We start from the raw sequence: 9,782 nt of genomic DNA, 5'->3' as shown, positions 1-9,782 counted from the left end.
CCGCAACGCAATGCAAATGCACTCAGTGGAATCCCGCCGTTAGCCTTTGGCAGCCTGTGAGAAATATATTGCATCCCCGACCGGCCACTAGGGGAGCCTTCTGGCTGGCACCCTGCTGCTCCAACCGGCGCTGTCTGTCCGGTATCGGATGTCTGCGAGATCTGCCTCGGCCGTTATGCTCTCGGCGATGCCGGGGGGATCATCCCATTGGCTGACATGCATGTCAGTTTTCACAGTGCACATTGTCACTTCTTCCTGGAGAAAGGCAGTAGAGCCAGAATGCTCCACTAGTGGTCATATAACTATGGTTATAAGACATAACCTTCATTATGGGTAGCCTACTTTTACCACTGCAGATATGGCAAACTAAAAAAAAAAAAAAATCTGCAAAACATTTAGAAAGTAAATATATGAGCGGATAGTAAAAAGAAAGAAGAATGGTTGCGCTTCATGGGACTTTGGGGATTGGATTTAATAAATCTCAGTAAATCCATATTTGCCGCATAAAGATCAGGAATGGGGTGTGGTAGTTTAATCTGACCCTGGGCTAAGGTGCTGCCGCATCAAAACTGGGTGGAGAAGAATTTAATGAATGGACTAACTTTCCATGTTCCACCTGCACACGCATTTCTCCAGCCTCTACAGTCAAACATAAAAGCATTACACAGAGCATTCACAGTGGGGATTTACTCTGCTTGATAAGCTTGACAAAATCATGAAAAGATTAAAAAGGAAAAAGGGATATGGCCTTCTGCCACACTATTCACAAAGGCTCTCTGGTGCTTCAAATTGTATACAATACATTTCAGTAGGTCTTTCTACCCATACACAGTTCTCAAACACCTGAGCTCAACATTGTTTGTTCATGCGTTATAAAACAAAGTGAAGAGAAGTGGGAGGTATTTCCTTAGCATAACTCTTTGCTGCCTTACCGGCGTACCGCTGGTGTATTTCTTTAGGCTTGCCCTGATGTGTGTGCTGGCATTTCTGTGAGCTCTTACCATGGTTTTGTGAGACCAGACGTGTGGTGTCTCACCAGCTGCTGGGAGACAGCATATGAATATTTTGTCTCGTCTTCTACAACGTACTTCTGCACATTTCACTTGCCCTACATTTGTCAAAGAATAACTAGGTTTGGGGTGCCCTGGTGGCTCACCTGGTAGAGCGTGTACCATGAAAGCTTAGTCCTTCCCGTGGCCGGACGGGTTGGAATCCGACCCATGGCCCTTTGCCACATGTCATCCTCTATCTCCCTCCCTACCTTTCCTGTCTGCTAACTGTCCTATCTAATAAAGGCAAAAAAATATAATAATCCTAAAGAATAGCTAGGTTTACCAATTGGAGAATGCTATTAGTTGTATAAATATATAACAGCGTACGTGTTGGTGCATGCCAGTTGCCAGAATAAAATGTGGGCATGTTACGTTTCTGCAAACCACAGATAGACAGATACCCCACAGATAATTGTCAATGTTTGTGAACCAAAAATATATTGAACATTGTCGATGTGTAACATTATAGCCTCGACCTCTAGTGGCTGTATAAGTAACAACAGTCTGCTCATTGAAATGGCATGGTGGGCAGTAAGGGTGTGGAGGTCAGGAGTCAACATTTGCCTTAAGACCTCGGAGACTGGATTTTGATCACCAGCTTTTCCAAAGTCTACAAGTCAACCTGAAGTCACATTTAACATTTTAATGTTACATTTATATGTTACATTATGTTTTCTGGTTGTCCGTCCATAGGTCCGTCCAATTCTCGTTAACGCGATATTTCAAGAACGCCTTGATGGAATTGCTTCAAATTTGGCTCAAACGTCCACTTGGACTCAAGATGAACTGAATAGATTTTGGTGGTCAAAGTTCAAGGTCACTGTGACCACCATTTTCATGCTCGTTAATGCGATATCTTGTTATTATTTACAATTGGCTAAGTGGGTGGGCGGTGTGTGTCACGATTGTGATGTCATCAGCGATGTCACTTGTGCAAATGTGATGCCATCAGCGATGTCATCAGTGCAAGGCATCTAGTCTGCTGGAAAGCCATTAGAAGAAGAATGTCACTCGAGCATTGTTGTGATGTCACTCAGCCGATGGTGCACAGTTACACGATGGCGCCTAGGTGGGTGGGCGGTGTCTGTCCGTCTGTCTGTCAGTCACGATTTTGGGATCCCGCGGAGAGGGCGATTTCCATAACAGCAGCCATGGCGCATCATCTCCAGAGTCTTCACCCTAGGAATCGAGCGTGTGTAGCGTGCGAGATTCCTAGTTTCTTCCAATTTGGCTCAAACATCCACTTGGACTCAAGGATGAACAGATTAGATTTTGGTGGTCAAAGTTCAAGGTCACTCACGACTGCCTGTTTCATGCTCGTTAAGGCAATATCTCAGGAATGCCTTGACGGGATTTCTTCAACTTTAGCTCAAACATCAACTTGGACTCAAGGTGAACTGATTCGATTTTGGCAGAGACGGTCTTTACTGTTTGGTGAACAAAGTTCAAGGTCACTGTGGCCGCATGTCCATCTGTTCCATCAAGGGGGCAGGGCTAGGTAAAAGGGGCCATAGCTATAGGGATAGGAAGGTCGTCGAGAGTCTGGATTTGAGGGGTGGGTAGGGGGAGTGGGTAGTGTGAGAGGCTGTGGCAGAGGCGGACTGGGATCATAATTCAGGCCGGGCATTTATACCAAGCAGGTCAGGCCAATACGGGCCGATGCGTGAAAAATTCGGGCCGTTTGAAGCCCAATTTGGGTCGTTTGAAGCAAGATTTAGTGAATATAATGCTAACGCGATGATACATGTTACCTATTTGTTCACTAATAGAAACATCAACATTGCCTAGATAACTGCAAGTATAATGAAGAAGTAAAACCAAAAACATGCCTCTGTACAAACGCTTCACAGCAAACTTTATTTAAGGAAGAGGGATCAGATCGTGCATACTGCGTTATTCTCCACAGGCTTAAGAACTACACATCATAATAACAATAATAAACATCAACATATTCTCAGTTTCATTAAACATCTTCCTGTTTAAGCAAGCCCCTAACATTAAACACATGGTAGTGTGTTCTGCTCAAGCCCCAACCTTTGTTTCTGAAAAATTAGGCCAACAATGGTTTTAGTCTCTATAGCCAAGTGTTGAGCAATGCAAAACTCAAGGCTCCAACACAAGAGTCCAGAAATGAGCAGTGGCCTGCCTGGCCTGCTGTTCAGTGAGTGGCCTGACTGCGGGCACACACCAAAAAAACAAAAACAAATTTGCAGGCCAGGCCAGGCCACCGGGCATTTGCCCGACGTGCCCGATTATGCAGTCCACGCCTGGGGTGTGGTGAGGGAAAGGGGTGGAGTTAGGGAAAATAGGCTGTAGCTAGGGATAGGAAGGTCATAGAGAGTTGGGATTTGAGGGGTGCTAGAGAGAGTGACTAGGGGGATGTGGGTGCTGGGAGGGGGTGTGGGGGTCAAGGAAGGGGCGGGGCTGTAGCTGTAGCTAGGGATACGAAGGTTGTAGAGAGTCTGGATTCAAGGGGTGGGTTGGGCGAATGTCTAGGGGTATGTGGGTGGTGGGAGTGGGCATGATCAGTAAGGGGCAGGGCTATGAAAAATTGGCCGTAGCTAGGATAGGAAGACAGTCAGGGTTAGAGGGGTGGGTAGAGGTAGGGGATATAGGGGGCTCTGGGTGGGAGGAATCCCCGTGGGGAGGGAAAGGGGCGGGGCCAGAGGAAAGGGGCCGTAGCTAGGGATAGGAAGGTCATAGAGAGTCGGAGTTCCAGGGGTGGGTAGGGGGAGTGGTTGGAGGGATGTGGGTGGTTTTGGGGTAGGACCATTTTCCACGTTGAAAACTAATAGCCGTGTTGTTGAGGTACTCCCAAGCATTGCCTAAAGTGCTATAAGGGTGAATGGCCACACCACTGTGCTGTGACCTTCAAGGTATTTGTGCTTGTATGAGTCTGGACAGACATGGATGTAGACTACTGACTTGTAGGCGGAGGCATACAGCCGCGATGCGGTATTTCTAGTTGTTATTTAACCCTAACCCAAACCCTAACCCTAACCCTCACCTTATCCAAGTTGTTGCAGTTGCCTAACCATAACCCAAGTTGTTTTATTTGTGTAACTTTTCAAATGAACGTTGGAAACACTCCTGCGGTTGAAGGACTTGTTGAAACATATTTGCTTCACAAATGTAACATGCCAACCTTGTATTCTGGTGACTGGGTTGGTTGATGCATGAAACGTCATTAAATAATAACAGTATTGACAATGCTGCATTTGATATATGTGTGTTCACACTCACACAACTCGTTTTCTCTGGACTCCAGAGGAAAGAGTCTCCAGCACTGCTGCTTCGAGGCCTCACACACACACATTCAGGCTAGTGCTGGTGGGAGAGAGAGAAGAGAGAAGGGAGATGAAGCGAGGGGGGGGGGGGGAGAGATGGAGGGGTGAGGAGGTGAAGATTTTGTTCAGCCTGAGTGCTCCGCTCATGCGGCGGAAATGCTGAGGAGGTCAGTCACCAACCCACCCACCACCCCTCCACCCACCACCCCTCCACCCCCTCCATCCCTCCCCCCTCGTTCTCCATCCCTCTCCTCTCGGCGCCTTATCTGTGCCAGTATTTCCTTCCCCTCTCACGCCACGCGCCATTTTGACAAACAGATTTATTGGTTACGTCATATTTCTTCCCTGTTTTAATCAAATGCCGGGGCGGCGGGGCTGACTGGCGCTCAGATTAATATCGCCATTGATCAGATTGGATGGAGGTGTCCTCGCGCTCCGCTCCTTACACACACCCCCACCCCACCCCACCCCACCCCACCCCACCCCTTACAGGGAAGAGGGGGGGTTGCACTCTGAGAATTCCAGTAATATGCCTTGCCCCTATGTGGCTGTGATTCGAGTCACATGCACACATCAGATCTGTATGTATGTGGTGTGTTTGCCAAATATGTATTCGCTTGTATTTGGGCACGTGTATTTTGAATGAATGAATGAATTTATTTCCATGTCCAGTCATGTAAGCATGACCCATCCCACAAATTGGACACATTATAGAAAGAAGATAAGAAACATATGTCATCATACAAACCAACATTATTTTGTAAGTGTTTGCATGCCTGTATGTGTGTTTCAGACCTTTTGCTGTGTTCACGCATTGAAACGTTTCTATTTTCTTCAGGGACATGTACTGTAAAATAGTGAATGTGCACCGATGTGCACCTGTGTTGCTGTTGGTGCACTCACTCGGCATCTGCACTTGGCATTCGTGGTCATTTGTGGAGCTGTGTGTTTGTGCAAGGTGAACGGGAGCACAATGGTTGATAGTGAGAGAAAGAGAGAGAGGGAGAGAGAGAGAGAAAGAGAGAGAGAGAGAGAGGATGAAGCGGTGAGGCTGTGGGGAGGAGAGCAGGTGCAGCAGCGAGCCAGTGACAATGCAGCGCGAGGAAGTCATTTTAACAAACACACCGTGGCGGCCAGGGCCAGTGGCAGCCATCAGCACCCCCCCCCCCCCCCCCACTCCCACCCGTTTCCACCACCACCCCTCCCTCCACCAGCATCACTCCCACAGTACTCCTCCCCACCCCCCGTCTCTCCGGCCTGCCAGCCGTGCCGCAGCCCGCCACTCTCCCCCCCACGTCGATCATGCGTGACATGGGGGTCAGCGGCAAGCCAACAGCCTCCCTCCCCCACCCTCCATCTCCCCCACCCCCCCAGGGTCTGACCGGGCGGGCGGTCTGCCGCACGCGGAGGGAAATTAACCACACGTCTTTTGTTGCTAAGTGCACGGGTGAGTGATGAACAGAGGCGGCCTTTGGTAGACGCGCTAACTGCAGGGGTGTAGGAGGAGGTGTGCGGGGTGGGAGGGGAGAGGAGAGGAAAAACATAGAAAGAGAGACAGAGAGAGAGAGAGCTTGGAGGGAAGCGGTGGCTGGCTGGTGGTGAAAGGATAGAAGGAGGGGGGATGGGGCGGATGGGGTGATGAGGGGATGGAGGGGCGAGGGGGGGGGGGGAGCCGCAGCCTTCTGATTAAGGGCGAAAGACTGCCGGCTGAGGTGGTGGGGGTGGTGGAGGAGGGATGCTGAGAAGGAGAGAACAGAGTGAGTGAGAGAGTGAGAAAGGGAGAGAGACAGGCAGAGGAGATAGAGGGGAAGAGAGAGAGAGAGAGAGAGAGAGGGGGGTGGGGGAGGGGCAGGAGGGACAATTTAACCAAGCTCAAAGCTGCTGCCGTTTCTGAAAAGCAAGAAAGGAGACAGACGCATGCGGAGGAGAGCGGGCTGCTCTCTGGCTGCTGTTAACAGCCTGTTAGTTCTGCCCGCACTTTTCTTCCTCTTCTGTCTTTTTGTTTGTGATTCACTGTTTTGGAAGGGAAAAAAAGGAGCTGAGTTTAGTCAAAAGCTTTTGAAAGATAACTTTGAACATCTATCTTCAGAAATACAGTAGGCTGCTGGCTTTACATCTTGCTTGTAGGACTTGTTGATTATCCACTTTATTTATTTATTTTATCAATGTTTTTTTTCTCACATTCTGCCATCTCAAATAGGCTATTTCCTTCTCCAGAAAAAAACTATGACAAAAAGTAGAAAAAAGCAGCAAAACAAAACACATACTTGAATGCTAATGGCTAAATCAGTGTGTTCTGAGTAATCAAGGTGCAACCTTTAACAAATTCAAGCTGAACTTGAGCAGCCACCATTTAACATTATTGAGGAGAGGATGAAAAATCTGTGAACATTGGACGAGACGGAGAGAGAGAGAGAGAGAGAGAGAGAGAGAGAGAGAGAGAGAGAGAGAGAGAGAGAGAGAGAGAGAGAGAGAGAGAGAGCACCTGTGTCATTGTTATGCCTGTTGCCTGGTAACAACATTCTTCACTGTGCAGCAAACGGAAGCCATGCATGAAGAAAGCCTTCCTCTTAAAAAAAAAGAGTAACAAAAAAAATCCATATTTCATGGAGGTATTTGAAGACAACATTTGTGTTTGCGATGCATCCCACTCTGTGTGGATTTCAGCACAAACAGGTGTTCACAATGAAATTAAGTGGTCAGCCATGGCGTACCATGGGCACAGTATCTTAGTTTGCTGAGGCATTTTCAATTGACTGGTTTTACCTGTTTGTGAACACGCAGACAGACACACACGGCTTTGATTTGCCTATGAAAATACATTGCTCTGGTATGAGATAGTGAGATGGTAGCTAACTCTTTAAAAAAAAAAAATCCCCAATTAATGTGCTCAAATTAAAATGAATGACTGTGGTTCATTTTGGGTTGAAAATATGTGTTGCAGGTGCAATTAGTGTTAGTTAGGACCACTTTCTCCATTCAGAGTGGCTTCCTGGGTTAAAACTCACAAGTTGTTACTGTGACTTGTTGGTTGCACAGCCTTAATTCCAATCAAGCTCAATTTTAAAGCTAGCTCTTGCATTTGATGAAGGCTGCTAGTTGACCTTCAAGTCTGTTACCCGTAGCGTAAAACAAAAAGAATAATTGGACCTTGAACCGTTCTAAGACTGTAAGAGACATACAATGAGAGCATGTAGACATAATATTTGAAATACATGAAGCCAACCTTTTGCCTCTTCATGTCTTACTAATGACTTGACTTTTTTACTACTGCACTTTTAGTTGTTTTTTCTTTCTTTCTCTTCCCCGTCTGTTTTCTCCAACTTGGTACTTGGCCAATTTCCCCTGCCGTCATTGCTCCACCGCCTCTGCAGATCTGAGGAGAATTGTAGACTAGCACTTGATCCTCCGATACATGTGCAGTCAGTCACCAGCTTCTTCTTTTCACCTGACAGCGAGGAGTTTCCCTGGTAGGATGTAGCGCGTGGGAGGATCATGCTATTCCCCCAGGTCCGGTCCCCGCCCCCCCGAACAGACGCCCAAACTGACCAGAGAATAATAATAATAAGAAGGCACTAGTGCAGTGACCAGGACACGACCAGGACTCATACCCTTCCCACCCGCAGACACAGCCAATTGTGCCTGTATGGATGCCCGACCAAGCTGGAGGCAACAGGGGGCACGAAACTGCAACTCTCGTGTTGGTAGGCCGGGAATCTACCGCTGCACTAATCAGGCCCCCCTTAATTCAGTCTTGTTTATAGGATGACTGCGCACAAAGATTGAATTGGCAATTTGCCCTTGGGACATTAATTGGAGAAAAATAGAATAAAAATGTACTTTAAAATCTGAAGTGATTTAAGCCACTCTGCACTTTTGCCTAGCCTGACTTATGGAAGCCACTCAATGTCTTTTGTCAAAAGATGAGTTCCTTAATGACAACTGTTATCTACTCAACTCAAGCTGCTGTCCAGGTGCATTATGCATCTTGGTGAACAAGCTACAGGCCTTGCAAAAAGTGTCATGGGCAGAGCATGGAAACTTTGTGCAAAGCGTTTTTATGGCCTGGACAACAGTGTGCATGTCTGGCCATGTCCCTGCATACCCATTGAATTGACACGCAATCATGTCTTTTCCTATTCCTACCATTGCTTTTTTTTTCTCTCGTGTGCTCGGCGCCCTAATGGCCACATACAGTAATAGGTGCCTAATGGCGCCTACAGCTATGGCATTTGGAAAGCCTGCAAAATAACGCAATCAGTCCTCGATTGTGCGTTCTCATGCACACGTCTGGCTCAGTGCCATTAAGAAGTGTACACTGGGCAGCGGGAGACAGAGGTGTGAGATACTCCCACAACATCCCCGGACACCCTGCCACACACACACACACACACACACACACACACACACACACACACACACACACACACACACACACACACACACACACACACACACACACACACACACACACACACACTCACACGCACACGCACACACACACACACACACACACACCCTGCCCGCTGACGCTGCACCTGTTGCCAGGATGCGGCACGTTACCTTGAGTAACACGGCGGCGAGGTCGGCCATGCAATCTGGCACTCCGAGTCATTCTTCAAATGCGCCGGAGCTCGATGATGGAGGCCCTGTCCGTGCGCCGGGCATCTGTTAAACTTAGCATATTCGTCCTCGCGCTGTCTCCGGTAATGACCCCGTGAAAACTGCAGCACATAAATGTCACAATACATTTTGATTGGAGACTCGTCCCAACTTTTATAAATGCCGTTCCACTTCTTCAGAGAACGATCAACAGTGTCCCACCTTCAAGTTTTGTGACTCATTACCAGCCACGACAGCTGGTATTGTTTTCACCTTGTGAGTGTGCGTGTGCGTGTGTGTGTGTGTGTGTGTGTGTGTGTGTGTGTGTGTGTGTGTGTGTGTGTGTGTGTGAGTGTGCGTGCGTGCGTGCGTGCGCGCGCGTGCGTGCGTGCGTGTGTGTGCGTGTCTGTCTGAACCCGTCCCGAGCTCGAGGGAGTCTTAGCCGAACATTTAACTGTAAAAAAGAGAGAGAGTGAGAGAGAAAGAAAGAAAAAGACATAAAATGCCTCCATACTGCTTGTCTGGCGTAATCCAAGTCTCCAGAACCCCTGAGATGCCAAGTTGACTTGAAAAGACATCATTTAGCTGAAATCTTCTGTTACGATATGTCTTGAGGCAGGAGATCATAGTCATGACGTCCGTCTGAGAGGATTTCCTCGATACGTACATTGCTAGTGGTATATATCATCGACCTATATAAGATGGACGCCATTTCACCTCCCGTTTAGTGAAGCCGCTGCATGTTAGATCGCCGCCCTGACGGCTGAATCCAGTATTAGGTCACAAGGCCCGCCTCCCCATGTTAGTGGATGGGAAAATCACAACCGAAATAATCACAGTA

This window comes from Poromitra crassiceps, assembly GCF_964638095.1.
Source record: "Poromitra crassiceps genome assembly, chromosome: 4".
Lineage (NCBI taxonomy): Eukaryota > Metazoa > Chordata > Actinopteri > Beryciformes > Melamphaidae > Poromitra > Poromitra crassiceps.
Note: the sequence above shows the minus strand (reverse complement) of the source record.